Source organism: Calonectris borealis, unplaced genomic scaffold (genome assembly GCF_964195595.1).
Source record: "Calonectris borealis unplaced genomic scaffold, bCalBor7.hap1.2 HAP1_SCAFFOLD_58, whole genome shotgun sequence".
Taxonomy (NCBI): domain Eukaryota; kingdom Metazoa; phylum Chordata; class Aves; order Procellariiformes; family Procellariidae; genus Calonectris; species Calonectris borealis.
In genome coordinates, this window is record NW_027441464.1 from 487,344 (window position 1) to 503,571 (window position 16,228).

Here is a 16,228-nt window from a genome sequence, read left to right on the forward strand (position 1 = left end):
GAGAAATTTGAGCAAGGAGAAAGTGTGAGGAGAATGGCCTTTAATATTTTTGTCATTGATTCTCACAATCCCGATCTTTTTTAATTGGCAGTAAATTAAATTGATCCCTGGCAAGTCAACATGTCTTTGCCCGTGACAGTAATTGGTAACTGATCTTCTTGATTCTATCTTCACCCATGACATTTCTGGTTTATTTTCTCCCTTTGTCCTGTTGAACCGGGGGTGTGAGTGAGTGAGCATCTGGATGGGTGTCTGGCTGCTGGCCAATGCTAACCCACCACAGGACCGCTGTGTCCAGTTTGGGGCTCCCCAGCACAAGAAAGACCCTGACAGACTGGAGCGAGTCCTGCAGAAGCCAGAAGCATGGTTGGGGCCTGGAGCACATTTTGGCCAAGGAGAGCCTGAGAGAGCTGGGACTTTTTTAGAAATCGCTCAGAGCCAACCACTGGGGTAAGGACCCAGGCCAGTTGGTGGGGTCTCAATCAATGGAGATTTTCAATGTTTGTTGAGACAAGGCCATGAGCACCTGATCGAGCTGGGGCTGTCTGAGAAGGGACTTGGCTGAGAGACAGCTGTGGCACGAGCTCTGGGACTTGTGTGTAAGAAGTGTCAGCAGGAAACTGGTTCCCTTTTTATTAATACTGACGGTGGAGTTGGGTATCAGTGAGCCCCAGAGGAGGACAGAGGTGACCAAGCAGCAAAGGTCCCTCCAAGCAGCAAAGGGGTACAACCAGAGGTGGAAATGGCCAGTGTGTGGGACTCGTCTGGGATGGTTTTCCCAGGACAGCTTCCCCGGGGTGTCCAGGGAACATGGCGCAGACTGGGCCTCTCTCTTCTGCACCTTTAGCACCTTGCTTCCTTCTCCATGACGCCTGACTCTGCACTGTGAGCACCCTGCTGTGTGCCCCCACCCTGCACACTCACACAGCTGAGCTCTACACTGCTGCTTTCCTCTCCCGGGCACTTCCCAGCCCAGCCCAGCCCCTCCCCAGCTCTCCCCACTACCCCTGCCCTCTCCCCAGCCCAGCCCAGCAGAGCAGCCCAGCCTGGGCTGGTCCCACGGCAGTGCCCACCGCAGGGTGCTGCAGAGCTCTGGGCACTCACCCCACAGCCCCAGCCCCTCTGAGGGGCACAGCAGCTGCTGGGGGACACACAGGGAGCTCAGCCTCCCCATCAGCCCCAGGGATGCTGCTGGCCCCAAGGCCACGAGGAAATGGAGGCTACTCACTCGCTGCCTCTCCTGAATTCATATTGCAGCTGATGCCCAACCCTGACTGCATTTGCCCCCTCCTCTGCTCCCACCAGCCCCACTCCCCACGACAGCACAACAGTCCTGGCCCTGGGCCTCCTCCGGCACCTCCTGCATCTCTCCAGTCTCCCCTCCCACTGCCTGCTGGGTCCCCACTCACTCCCATGGCACTGCAGAGTCCTTGTCCATGGATACGTCAATTTGGTGCTTTCCTTTTGGGGACTTCACCTTTGAGGGTGTTTCACCTTCTGAGTCTCCATTCATTGCAACCCCAGGGCACGGGGTGAGTCCCCATCCTCTCCTCTCCTCACCCCTCCAAATTCATTTCCAGAGACTGTGGTATGTGCCATCAGTCTTGTCATCCAGGAAGGAACCTGAGAAGATAATGGGAGCTCATGGACCATCTCCCCTGCCATTGGACACCAAGAAGAGAGCTCTCAAATCCAGAGAGTGGATTTGGGCCAGTGGAACCCAGTGGAACCCAGTGCTACCATGAGCTTAACTCCCAAACCATTGAGAATAAAAGGAGAACAGATTTTTAAAAGACCACTTCCTTGGACATTTTCGTGGAAGCAACTTTGGAGGAAGAGCCCAGCCTTCAGGCACTGCACCTGGGAGAACCCCTTTTATTGAAGAGCTGCTCTTGGACAGGCCACATCTGACATAGTGTTGGGCAAGAGACAGACACAACAGGATCAAGCCTCAAGACAAGTAGTATGAACCCAGAAAATTATATATAGGCAGGATTATCACAAGAGAAAAAATCAGACTCGTAGCCTAAGATAAATTCTGGGGAATGTGCAGAGAAGGGGAGGCAGGTTATTGTCGGTGAAACAGCGTCCAATGGGCCAGTTTCCATAGGGCATCCTTGAGCTCCTGGTTCCTCATGCTGTAGATGAGGGGGTTCACTGCTGGAGGCACCACTGAGTACAGCACTGCCACCACCAGATCCAGGGATGGGGAGGAGATGGAGGGGGGCTTCAGGTAGGCAAACATGCCAGTGCTGATAAAGAGGGAGACCACGGCCAGGTGAGGGAGGCACGTGGAAAAGGCTTTGTGCCGTCCCTGCTCAGAGGGGATCTTCAGCACGGCCCTGAAGATCTGCACGTAGGACACCACAATGAAAACAAAACATCCAAATGCTAAACAGGCACCAACCACAAGAAGCCCAACCTCCCTGAGGTAGGAGTGTGAGCAGGAGAGCTTGAGGATCTGGGGGATTTCACAGAAGAACTGGTCCACAGCATTGCCGTGGCAGAGGGGTAGTGACAATGTATTGGCCGTGTGCAGGAGAGCATTGAGAAACCCACTGGCCCAGGCAGCTGCTGCCATGTGGACACAAGCTCTGCTGCCCAGGAGGGTCCCGTAATGCAGAGGGTTGCAGATGGCAACATAGCGGTCGTAGGCCATGACAGTGAGAAGACAAAACTCTCCTCCGATGAAGAAAAGAAAGAAAAAGAGCTCTGCAGCACATCCTGTGTAGGAGATGTCCCTGGTGTCCCAGAGGGAATTGGCCATGGCTTTGGGAACAGTGGTGGAGATGGAGCCCAGGTCGAGGAGGGAGAGGTTGAGGAGGAAGAAGTACATGGGGGTGTGCAGGCGGTGGTCGCAGGCTATGGCGGTGATGATGAGGCCGTTGCCCAGGAGGGCAGCCAGGTAGATGCCCAGGAAGAGCCAGAAGTGCAAGAGCTGCAGCTCCCGCGTGTCTGCGAACTCCAGGAGGAGGAACTGGGTGATGGAGCTGCCGTTGGACATTTGGTCCCTCTGGGCATGGGGACCTGTTGGAGGAGGAAATCACAAGAAGTTAGGGGAGACTTCTCTGAGCAAAATCCAAGTCATTTCCCACAGCCCCTGCCCCTGCTGCACACCCCCCCTCTGCATTTTCCAGGAATCCTTCCTCAGCTGCGGGGCTGGAGCTCTGGTGGGTGCTGGCTGAATGTGGCGTGAGGAGCAGGGCCTCTGCCCGCTGGCTGCCGAGGAGTCAGCCCTGCTCTGCAGCAGTGGGTTCCTGGGAAGGGTGGGGGCAGGGGCCAGTGCTGGCGTTTGACTTGGTCAGATGGAACCGCTCCTAACGCAGAAGGGCCTGTCAGCACCTGCACTCCCCGTGCTGAGGAACTGAGGTGGCAGAAGGCACTGTGAGAGGGTTTTCTGCTGCACTCAGGAGAACAGAGTGAGTCCTGCGAGGCAAGAGGATTGCCTGTGGCTCAGAGCGCAATGAGGGGAGCTGGTCTGTCCCTCCGTCTTGTTCCCAGCTGCCCTGGCCTTGCACCTTTCTGAGATCAAGGGCGAATACACTCCCGTGTTGCCCTGAAAAGCAACGAGACACTGCTGAGAGCAGAGGGATCCAGTGCAGAGCACGAAATGTCTCACCCTTTCTCAAGGTCTCAGCACCCCACTTCTAGCCCAGGACACTCGTGGCTCATTTCACCAACCCCACAGCATCTCCTCAGCCAGAGAGTCTCTGCGTTTCTCCGTGGGGCTTTCAGAGAACACAAGGGTGCTATGGGACAGCTTTGCATGCTGGCAGGCAGCTCACAGCTTGGAAGGACACCCCAAGGACATAGCCAAGTGTCCCAATGTTGGCAGCTCAGGAAGAGACAATTGACTCACTCCCCAGCCCCACAGGCTGCGTTGCCCACAGCCCCGCGGGTTAGAGGAAAGCTGGGACACTTGTTCCCATCGACATGCCCGCACGAATGGACGAACAAGATCAGGGTGTGACTCTGCAGCTGAAATTCCCATCCCCAGGCAGTCTGGCAGCAAGAACAAGATAACTTTAAAACAGGCAGTGGAGAAAGAAGGAAAAAGACAGTGAGGGTCTGGCTGAGGGAGGCAAGGGCCGAGGCAGCCGGGCACTCAGGACAGCGTTCCCCTCACCCAGCTCTGCAGCCACCTCCCAGGCAGTGATAATGCAGGACAGTTGCCCTCAGCCCGATTGCTGGTCAGTGGGAACTGGGGACGTGGCAGGAGGGATGCCCTTGGCCTCTTCTGCTGGTCTGCTGGACAGAGAGGTGACTCCCACCCTAGACCCCATGGCCGGGAGGGTTGAGGGCTATGCTGCGTGGCAGAAATGAAGGGGGTTGCTGAGGGAAGGCATCTGCACTGCAGGGGTGGCCAGGAAGTGCCCGCATCTCCTCTGCAACAGGGCTTCCTTTAGCAGGTCCTTCCTTTGCTGCCCATCTCTCGTGCCTGGAGCTGTCCCTGCCAGGAGCTCTTGCTCTGGCCCCACGGCTCTTCCCTGCCAGTGCTCACAGACCCCATCTCAGCCCCTGGGTGCCCAGCACTGCCCTGCAGCCTCTCCGTGTGCTCAGGGGGTAAGGAGCAGGTCCCACAACCCCTGATGAGACTGGAAAGGGGATGCTGGTGCTATCTGTAGCCCCCAGAGCTAGAAACTGAACACACAGATGCAGGAAAGCTCCTTATCCAAACAGTCATCCCTCCTTTGACCTTCCAATTGAAAAGTGCCCTTGGAAATGTCCCACTGCCCACCCAGCCAACCAAGAGGAGAAACCTCCAAAGACAGACACCTTCCCTTTCAGGGAACTCCATCTTGAAAAGTCCCCTCAGAAATGCCCGGGGCTGAGCTGGAGCTGTGAGCAGGGCTGACCCAGGCAGCACCCTCTCGACAGCAGAAGGACCCTGCCCTGCTGGGGCTCGCTCCTTCCACCCACAGCTTCTCCCCACAGCGCCGTGGGGAGCTCCCCGGGCAGGCTGAGTGCTGACCCTGGCAGGCGGCAGAGTCCCTGCCCCAGCACACAGCCCCTGGGGTGCAGGGACCCTGCTCGCAAGGACAGCCCTGGGCACCCCTGCCTGCACACCCCTGCAGTCCCCCCCAGCAGAAGGCAGCCCTCATGCCCTGTCCCTCTGACCGTGCAGCAGGGAAGCCCTGCTCTGCACCATGTCCTCCTCCTCCACACCAGAGAAGGTGGGAGAGACCTCCTGAAATGTCCCACAGGCTGTGGCATGTGCCAGCTTTTGGAAATCTCTCCAGGCACTGCAGCTTCTTTGCCCTGCACCCGGAGACTTACCGTGTCAAGGGCTGTGAAGGTTTCTCCTCCCGTTCATTCTCAGCATCCTCCCAGCCCAGACTGCCTCTAAGCTCTCTCAGCCTCGCAGGTCTCCCCTCGGTGCCTGCAGGCAGTGCCCCCAGCCCTGCTGCGCTTTGCAGAGGAGCTGCTCCTGGGCAGAGCTGTCTCTCTGCAGCGCTGCCCGCTTGCCAGGAGCTCCCTCCATCCCAGGAGCCCAGCCCAGCTCAGCAGCAGAGGACCAGCCCAAGGCACCACTTGCTCTGCCCCCTCGGGGCTCCCTCCACGTGTCCCTGCGCCTCCAGGGAACCTGCTGGGAACAGCCTGAAGCCATCACTGATGATCCCTCCCTCAGCTGCGGAGAGACACTTCTTTCCAGCAGGGGCATTTCTCCCATCTGAAGAAGAGTCAGCTCCAGGAATCACCTTTTCATTGGCCCATCTGTAGACAGGACACCCGGACAGGGACAGGGAAGGATCTCATTTAGCACTGCCCAGGGAAGGGATTCAGCCCCCATTCCATGCTTGTGGCCCTGGGGCTAGAAGTGGGCTCAGCTGCCCCCCACGCACAGCACAAGCCCACAGGAGGTGGGATTCCTCTGGCCTCAGCTCAGGTGTGCACACAGCAGACACCTGCATGTCAGCTCCTTCTCTCAGCTCCCTGCTAATTAATGGAGATGGAGGCCAGGGCTGACGTGGTCACATGCAAAGACCTGGGGACATTTGGAGTGCCAGAGGTGGTCCAAGATACCTGGAGCTAGCTGCAAGCTCTAGTGGAGCAATGCTGAGAGACAGGGCAGCATCGGGGGGCATCTTCTTGGAGGCTGGAGGTGAATCTCTTTGGCCAGTGGAAATGGCATCAGATGCCCACATTAAGGATGATGGAGCCTGTCTCTCTTCTTTATGTTCTGGGCAGCCTACGCAGGGATTCATCTGATGGAGTCATGTACCACAGGGAGAGCTCAGTTCCTCTCTGTCTTTCCCATCCGCCAGGTTGACTAGATCTCCATTGACTCTAATGGCGGTGGTGTCCTGAACATTCTCGCATTGCCCAATCCACTTCAGGGCAGTTATTCCATGTAAGGCCAGTTACAGGCCTGTAATGGTAGGTGAGGTGCCAAGGCTCTCACACACAGCGACATGCAGTTGGCAGGGACAGCGATGGTCCTACACAGGAAAGCCATCCCCATGCAGAGCGAGGGTGTGACAGACACCCAGGCACCATTGCGACAGATCCAGGGCCTTTGGGCCAGAAACTGATTGCCACCCCTGCAGCGTGGCAAGGTCCGTCCCTTCTCTCTCCAGTAGAGGTAGGGCACTCCATGAATGGGAAGCCCATCACACCAGGGCCACCACGCGTGTGCCTACACCTTCAGACTTCTGGTTTTTCTCTCCACCAACCTTCACTCACCCCCTGGAGAACACAGTCAAGGAACGGACCAACAGTTGTCACAGTGGGCCTGTCAGGAGCACCTTGTCATTCCTGGAGATCAGCTTCACCTCCACCAAAGGCCCTCGGGGACAGCAGAGACCCCACCGACAGCAAACCCATGTCTTGCCAGGGCTGCCCTTCCCAGCCCTGGTCCTCTCTGCCCTTGGGGACAGCAGGGTTTGCTCACTCTCTTGGCACCCAGGTTCAGCTTTATGTTTCCACCTGCTCTCCACTCTGGCATGTCTCTGCTGTGAAGCAAAGCCTTTGCACACACGGGGGCTGGGACACTTGGTCCCAGGTTTGCCTAAGACAAGTGAGAGCTTGGCCTGGGGCTGCACCTGCAGTGCTACAGCCCAAATGTGCATTGATGCCCTCAGCCAGGGGCACAGTCAGGACGAGCTGGAGCCTGTGCTTTTTGACATGCATGGAGGAAGTGCCATGGCATGGTGGGACAAGTGACACAGCTTGGGGTGCTGCAATGGCTGGGGAGAGGCTTTTCAGGAGAGCCAGGCTGGAAGGCTCAGGAGTGGGGTTCCCTCAAAGTGAAGAAGTTGTTTGGATGTCTGGAGGTCGTTCATGGGGCCAGTGAGATGTTGGGTGAACCCTTGTGAGTGTGGGTCAGAGGAGGGGCCAGTAAAACTGACGTAAGAGTGGGAGATGAGGAACCCACAGGCACGATAAGGGCAGAGTCTTTTTGAAGCACCTCAAAGAAGTCTCTGGCTGCAGAACCCTCGGCCTCACTGGGGGACTTTAATGGCTTTGACATTTTCTGGAAGGGGAACACAGCAGGATGCAAAGAGTCCAGGCAGCTTCTGGAGTGTCTTGGGAGAACTTCTTAGCACGGCTGCCAAATCGGCCAACAAGTGTAATGCAAACCTGGATCTGACACTTGCAAGCAGGTGAGAGCTGGCCAGTGAACTGAAGGTCAGTGTAAGCCTTGGTTGTCCTGACACTGAAACAGTGGGGTCCCAGCTCCCGAGGGAAGTCAGGAAGGAGAATTGAAGGCTGTAGATGCCAGACATCAGAGGAGCAGACTTTGGCCTCTTCTGGGGAGTTCTGGTGCAGTCTCGTGGTCAGCAGCATTGAAGGGCAGCAGAGCTCAGTGCAGCTGGTCTTCAAGGACAGCATCCTCCAAGCACAGAAATGATCTCTATCAAAACTCAGTTGAAACTTGAAAGTAAATTCAAGGGCACCATAATGAGCTGTTACTACTTCAGGGACAGTTCAAGAAGAAGCAAAGATAATATGGGATCACTCCTAAATCTAGTAACAGTAGGCATGGATAGATCTGAGATATTTGATGTGCTCTTATCACCAGCAAGGTCTCCCAGGCCTTTGCGCCTCAAGGCAGGACTCTAGAGGAAAACAGCCTTCAGTGGACAGGAATCAAAGCAGTAGCTGCTTGAGCAAACTCAAATGTTACCATTGAAAAGGGACCCGATGTAGAAATCTGTATTTACATCGAGGGAGAGAAAGTGTCATCAGCCTTGCTGGTCCATGTCCGTGGCCTGTGAAAAATAATGAGAATTTACAGACCAGTGTCAAAGCTGTCAAGATGAAGCCTTCTTACACACTTATTACACCGAGGTCGTTTCTGCATATGTCTCAACTTCTGCCTAACATCTTCCTTCAGGGGTTCATGCACTTGCCCACACCGAGGCGGCCACTGCCTCTGAGATTCCCAGGGGTAGCTGAAGACCCCACATGGTACTGGGAAATGTTACCCAGGGCTGACAGGAGCCTTTCTGGAGCAGGAGCTGGTGGACAGGCAGGGTAGGCTAAAGCATCTCAGTTCAGACAACTCCTTTCTCTCCCTTGAGTAGGAAGGGAAGCCTGGACAATTGCCCCCAAGGTGTCCAGCACTGGAGGAGAATGAGAAATGAGTGGGTCTAGATGCTGCAGAGTCTACTTGAAGATGCTCCTGTAACCCCGCTATGTTGGGACTAGTGCAGATTTGGCTATTCAAAAGAGAGCATTCCATGCACTTTGCCTCTTTGCTTCCCTCTGTGCATTAAGGGAGCTCATGACTTCAGCGTGTGACTCGCTCTGAGTGAGTATGGAGAAACAGAGTCTGGGGCAGGGAGCGCTTTGGGGGTTCTTGGGGTCTGTGCTTGACACAAACGTGTTTTCTGTTGGTCTAAGGCCATGCACTGTGGAAAGTGGACTTCAGAGGAGGTAAGGTGGACTGAATAGGCAGCAGAGGAGTGTGGTTTATTTTTTATTGAACCATACCTTCATTTGGTTTTGTTTGCTGGAATTAAGAAACATCCTTCTGTGTCTGCGTGCAGCTCGTTCTCCAAGCAAAGCGGGTGGGAGTTGGTGCCAATGGGCTGAAACACGCAGCTACGGACTGTACTGGAGAAAGCTCAGGTTTGAACAAAGGTGCTGTAAGTCCCAGGGGGCTGATGGGAGAAATGGTGGGGTTGGAGGTAGGGACAAAGACTGCCAGCCTGACATACAGGGCCTTGACTTCCCTACATCTTCAGCCTCCGTTAGGAGATGCTGAGGATCAATATCAGTTGGAGTTTTCCGGTATCACGGAATGCATAAGCAGAAAAAGAAGAAGGGGAAAAAGAAGAAATGGTTTCTTACTGATATTTAGTATTGAAAACTTTTCACTTTGACTACACTCCTGAAACCTCTCACATTAACCACACAAGAACAGAGGAATGAAGGAAAGTTATGCCCAGAGACTTGGCTGGGTAGGGCATTTTGCATGTTAATGAGCCCTCTGGTGCCAAGGTCCTGAACTGCAGATACTGAAAGAAGATTGAACTGGCCTCTGGAGAAGGAAAAGTCAGCAGCACGTCTCCAAGTTTCTGCAGGTGTTATTTAGTCCCCCTGAGGGCCATCACTGAAGAGATCATGGAGGGAATGAGATGACAAGGCGACTGTCTCTGGGGGCCGGTGAAGCAGGAACGCAGAGGCACTGCTTACAGGTTGAAGATCAGATGTGCAGGCAACTGTGAAAGGCCTTGATGTGTTTCATCAAGCAGATGCTCAAGCGCTGACCCCCATGCCCTAGGAATGGGGATCCGTTCCCTCCTGCGATGCTCAGGGCTCTTCCAGGGAGCAGGGAGATGTGGGGGGTGCGATGCCGAGGGCAGGGCTGCAGCAGGACTCCTCCCAGGCTGTGTGGAGGGTGGGTGAGGAGGCAAGGAAGTGCTGGGGCTGTGAGGAACTGGTGTCCTCTCAGGGGCTAGAGTGGAAGAGACAGCAGCCATAGTCGAAAGGACAAGGATTTCAGTTCTGTTGGGGGGTCCCAGCCCCCACAAAGGGGCCATCCCCTCCACAGGCTGTCCTACACTGTTCTGTGCCTGTGCCTCTTTCTCTGCAGATTTTAACCATCAGCCCTGCTTCCCCACCTCACTCTCACCCCATCATGTCCCAAGCTTTACTGAGGACTTTCTGTCCTCATTGACTCATTCTTCAAACACAAAGCTGAGGTTTTCTGAGGTTCTGCAATGGCTGTGAGTTCTTCACAAACTGTGCAACTTCTTCCAAAGCCCTGCTAATGCTCCTGAATCAACCAAAATGTGATGGGACATCAGCCCAGGAGGTTTGTGCGTTCTCCAGGCTCATGGATGTTTGCCTGAGGCCCATCCAAGCGTGGGCAGTGAAGGAAGAAAAGAGATCAAGGTCAGCTCATTGGGCACTACTGAGCACATTCCCCCCCAGCAGTGGGCATTCCCGTTCTGCCAGGCTGAGCCATGCGCACAGGGTGGAAATGTCTCTATCATCCCTGTTTGTACAAGAAGGGCCTTTCTTCCTGCCATATGCCCAGGACAATCCTCCTCTTCTTCCTCCCCCACCTGCAGACATCAACTGCTGTCCATTGCTGGGCTCAGGCATGGTTGTAAGGATTTGCTAAAGCCATCAGCCATCCCCTTGCTTCTCCCGGACATCCCCCGACCCTCTCTCCCAGACCTACCCATGGCCAATCACTGCTGCTCAGGGCCTCTCCCTCTTCAGAAGAGGCCTTGAGCTTCTTGGTTCTTCCTGGTGCTCATTATAAACTTCCTCGCTCGCTCCAGAGCTCATGGTGAGTTTTCTTATCCACAACAGGGCCTTTTTGACCAGCTCTTATGAAACCGTTTTCTGTTTATGATCGTCTGTGCAGAAAGAGCAGTCACAGAAAAGCACCAAATGGATCAAAACGGATGCTGCGTGAAATGCCATAAAAACCTGCTGAGTTCCCCCCGCGGCTGTGTCTTTCTGGCAAGGAGTCTGTCCTGAGAAGGGGATCCAGCCTCTGCTACTCTCTGGAGAGGCAAACCAGCAGCGTCCATGCCACCTGGGGAGAAAAAGGGTGACTTGTGCAAGACCGCCCTTCATCTGAACCACTTCGATATGTACTTGGGCATGGGGTATCATGAATTAGAGTGCAAACACCGATCTGATGTGCATTGCCCAGAAGGGCACCCACAGATGCAGACTGCTATGTTGCAGGTGTTTATATTCAGGCAGATTAACCCTTTTGAAATTGGTATTTATTTTTCTAAAATACTGATACCCTTCGGGAAATCACACAAGCACTTGAAGGATTATTGATGCATTTTAACATGATTATGGACAAAAGGCCCACCAACTTTGCATGTAATGGGATGCCAGAGGCCAAGGGATGGATGGTTTGGGCACTGTCCTGGGATTAGGGAAACAGAAGTGTGCTCCCACCTCCCCGACACCCTGCCCTCCTCCGTGAGGCGTGTGAGAACCTCTGCCAACGAGGTCTGAGCTCACAGTCGTGATAAGTATCATATGTCTAACTGCAGCCAACGTTGTCCTGCCTGCTCAGGATTTGAGCTTGCATCTGAGTCAAAACCCTTTCAGTTCACACTACCTCCAGCTTCCCTCTGAGGCTGGCTGTTGTGTGGCACAACTGTCCCGGCTCTCCAGGCAGGCTGGGCAATGGGTTGATGCCTGAATTGGAAGTTTTCCTCTTCCTGGGGTACAAGACCCTCGATGAGAGAAGGCTGCAGAGATTTGGGTTGCAGAGGTTTGAAGTAGTCCTTTCAAAATCTGAGCAGGGTGAGCTTTGGAGCCAAGGAAAAATAGAGCAGCTCTCAAGGGTGTTTTTGAATTAGTGGTACACCACCAGTACCTGCACTTCCAGTTCCCAAAGTCCTACCTGTGCAGCAGAGAGCCTGGAGTTGTGAGCTCCCTTCATCTGCCCCGCATGTCAGCATGTGAAATGGAACTAACCTAGTCACAGAGTTGGGTTTGGTTCTCTCCACAGCCTGAAGCACCACATGGGTCAGGAGACAAGCCAGGGTACCTGACGAGGACTCACACTTCTCTGCACTTAAAGCTTAGGGGTTCCGGGGAATCTCAGGTGGCATGGCATACCAATTCCTGGTTTGAAGGAGCTGGTCAAGTGCCTCGTCTCCATTTCTGTGATGGTGGCTTTGATGCCTGGCTGATGTGCAGACTCTGTACATGGTTGCTGACACCTATTGAGAAACCTGCTCTGAAAGGATTACCAAGGTAGGCTGTTCTTTTTGGAAGGGTATTAGGAGAGTAAAAAAGAAGAACGTGGGTTGGGACAAATGAAAAGGGATGCCAAAGATGTGGTCAGGGCTGTTTGGGGGTACTTGTAAGGCAGCCCTGCACCTGATGTGAATTATTTCTGGGGTCAGGGAGAACCTGAGAGCTTCCTCTACTCTGAAACCATGAAGGGGAAGGAAGGACAGCATCCTTCAGGCTGGAAGGGTCCTCAGGAGGTGTCTCCACCAACCTCTTCCTCAAAGCAGGGTCAGACCAGATTACTCAGGCCTTTATCCAAACACATCTTGATCACATTCCAGGACAGAGCTGGTGCACGCTCCCTGGGAAACAGCTTCCAGAGTTTGACTATCCTCATGATTGAAAAGTTTCTCCCTTTATCTAGCGTCCTTCCAAGCCCAACCATCCAACTTCTTTTTTACCCATCTTTTACCCATACACCCATGCAGACCATAATATCCTCTCCTGGCCACAAGAATATCGTGGGGGATGTTGCTGAATGCCTTGCTGACTTCCAGGGAAAAGACCACCACCGCTCTCACAAAGTCCAGCAGTCCTGTCCTTTCATCACAGAAGGCAAAGAGGCCGTCCAGGCACAATCGACCCTGGGTAAATGCAGTCACCTTCTCTTCCAGACCCCCAGAGGTGGGATCTGAGTGGACGTGCTCTGGGGCACAGCCTTTAGTTCCACTGCTCATCCAGTGGCCATTTCTGAAAAGTGCACACCACATTTGGGTGCTGCCAGGCGTCAAGGAGTTCTCCCAGTCTCCGTGAGCTTTCAGAGATGATGGAGAGTGGCCTCACTGTGCCACCAGCCTGCTCGCTCAGCTCCCTGGGATGCCGCCCCTCCTGTCCCAGAGACTGGTAAAGATTGCATTAGTCCAAGTGACCCCGACTTGATCCCCATCCACTGCTGGCTGTTCTTCTCCAGATTCCTACCTCGAGTCACACAGGCCTGGGAGACCTTGCTGGTGAAGATGGAGGATGAGAGGACATGGAGAATCTCACCTCTATCCCTATGAAATTCAGCAGTGGCCACACAGGGTCTTTGTTTCTTCTTTAACTCTTCCTCAAGTACTCAACACTCCTTATGGTGCCCTTGAGTTGCCTTACAGGTCTAGACTCAGTTTCGATCGGGACTATTGCTGTGCCTGGAGGATGCTGTCCTTGAAGAGCAGCTGCACTGAGCTCTGCCACCATGCCTTGGCAGTTCATTCCATCAGTGTCACAGCTCGGTCTCTGACATGAACGGCTCCAGCTCACCGTGTCTGTGGCCCTGGCTGAGGGCATTGCTGCACATCAGGGCTGAAGCACATACGCTGTGGAACCAGGCAAGCTCTGACTTGCCATAAGGGGTCCTGGTACCAAGTGTCCTCGACCCCGTGTGTGCAAAGGCTTTGTTTCAGAGCAGAGACATGGCAAGGACAAAAGATTGCTGAATGTCTTTGGAGGCCTAGGACTACAAATCCAGAATGCAATGACTAAATTCACCCAAGTGAAGACATCTCCCCCAGCTTGGAATATTAGATCTTTCCCTGTCACCTTCCTGATGTCCTGCTTAAATATGGGACAGAAAAAGTGATTCTCATGCCCAAATCTTTTTCTAATAGGAGAAATGCCCCTGCTGGAAAGAAGTGTCTCTCCGCAGCTGAGGGAGGGACCATCAGTGATGGCTTCAGGCTGTTCCCAGCAGGTTCCCTGGAGGCGCAGGGACACGTGGAGGGAGCCCCGAGGGGGCAGAGCAAGTGGTGCCGTGGGCTGGTCCTCTGCTGCTGAGCTGGGCTGGGCTCCTGGGATGGAGGGAGCTCCTGGCAAGCGGGCAGCGCTGCAGAGAGACAGCTCTGCCCAGGAGCAGCTCCTCTGCAAAGCGCAGCAGGGCTGGGGGCACTGCCTGCAGGCACCGAGGGGAGACCTGCGAGGCTGAGAGAGCTTAGAGGCAGTCTGGGCTGGGAGGATGCTGAGAATGAACGGGAGGAGAAACCTTCACAGCCCTTGACACGGTAAGTCTCCGGGTGCAGGGCAAAGAAGCTGCAGTGCCTGGAGAGATTTCCAAAAGCTGGCACATGCCACAGCCTGTGGGACATTTCAGGAGGTCTCTCCCACCTTCTCTGGTGTGGAGGAGGAGGACATGGTGCAGAGCAGGGCTTCCCTGCTGCACGGTCAGAGGGACAGGGCATGAGGGCTGCCTTCTGCTGGGGGGGACTGCAGGGGTGTGCAGGCAGGGGTGCCCAGGGCTGTCCTTGCGAGCAGGGTCCCTGCACCCCAGGGACTGTGTGCTGGGGCAGGGACTCTGCCGCCTGCCAGGGTCAGCACTCAGCCTGCCCGGGGAGCTCCCCACGGCGCTGTGGGGAGAAGCTGTGGGTGGAAGGAGCGAGCCCCAGCAGGGCAGGGTCCTTCTGCTGTCGAGAGGGTGCTGCCTAGGTCAGCCCTGCTCACAGCTCCAGCTCAGCCCCGGGCATTTCTGAGGGGACTTTTCAAGATGGAGTTCCCTGAAAGGGAAGGTGTCTGTCTTTGGAGGTTTCTCCTCTTGGTTGGCTGGGTGGGCAGTGGGACATTTCCAAGGGCACTTTTCAATTGGAAGGTCAAAGGAGGGATGACTGTTTGGATAAGGAGCTTTCCTGAGTCTGTGTGTTCAGTTTCTGGCTCTGGGGGCTACAGATAGCACCAGCATCCCCTTTCCAGTCTCATCGGGGTTGCGGGACCTGCTCTTTACCCCCTGAGCACACGGAGAGGCTGCAGGGCAGCGCTGGGCACCCAGGGGCTGAGATGGGGTCTGTGAGCACTGGCAGGGAAGAGCCGTGGGGCCAGAGCAAGAGCTCCTGGCAGGGACAGCTCCAGGCACGAGAGATGGGCAGGAAAGGAAGGACCTGCTAATGGAAGCCCTGTTGCAGGGGAGATGTGGGCACCTCCCGGCCACCCCTGCAGTGCAGATGCCTTCCCTCAGCAACCCCCTTCATCTCTGCCACCCAGCACAGCCCTCGGCCCTCCCGGCCATGGGGTCTAGGGTGGGAGTCACCTCTCTGTCCAGCAGACCAGCAGAAGAGGCCAAGGGCATCCCTCCTGCCACGTCCCCAGTTCCCACTGACCAGCAATCAGGCTGAGGGCAACTGTCCTGCATTATCACTGCCTGGGAGGTGGCTGCACAGTTGGGTGAGGGGAACGCTGTCCTGAGTGCCCGGCTGCCTCGGCCCCTGCCTCGCTCAGCCAGACCCTCACTGTCTTTTTCCTTCTTTCTTCACTGCCTGTTTTAAAGTTATCTTGTTCTTGCTGCCAGACTGCCTGGGGATGGGAATTTCAGCTGCAGAGTCACACCCTGATCTTGTTCGTCCATTCGTGCGGGCATGTCGATGGGAACAAGTGTCCCAGCTTTCCTCTAACCCGCGGGGCTGTGGGCAACGCAGCCTGTGGGGCTGGGGAGTGAGTCAATTGTCTCCTCCTGAGCTGCCAACATTGGGACACTTGGCTATCTCCTTGGGGTGTCCTTCCAAGCTGTGAGCTGCCTGCCAGCATGCAAAGCTGTCCCATAGCACCCTTGTGTTCTCTGAAAGCCCCACGGAGAAACACAGAGACTCTCTGGCTGAGGAGATGCTGTGGGGTTGGTGAAATGAGCCACGAGTGTCCTGGGCTAGAAGTGGGGTGCTGAGACCTTGAGAAAGGGTGAGACATTTCGTGCTCTGCACTGGATCCCTCTGCTCTCAGCAGTGTCTGGTTGCATGACAGAACATAAGAATGTGATCGCCCTCCATCTCAGAAAGGTGCAAGGCCAGGGCAGCTGGGAACAAGACGGAGGGACAGACCAGCTCCCCTCACTGCGCTCTGAGCCACAGGCAATCCTCTTGCCTCGCAGGACTCACTCTGTTCTCCTGGAGTGCAGCAGAAATGCTGAGGGTTCCTGACATCCAAGAACACTCCCCAGGGGAGATGGGGGGAGCTGTCAAAAGCCCCAAGCCTCTCACAGTGCCTTCTGCCACCTCAGTTCCTCAGCACGGGGAGTGCAGGTGCTGACAGGCCCTTCTGCGTT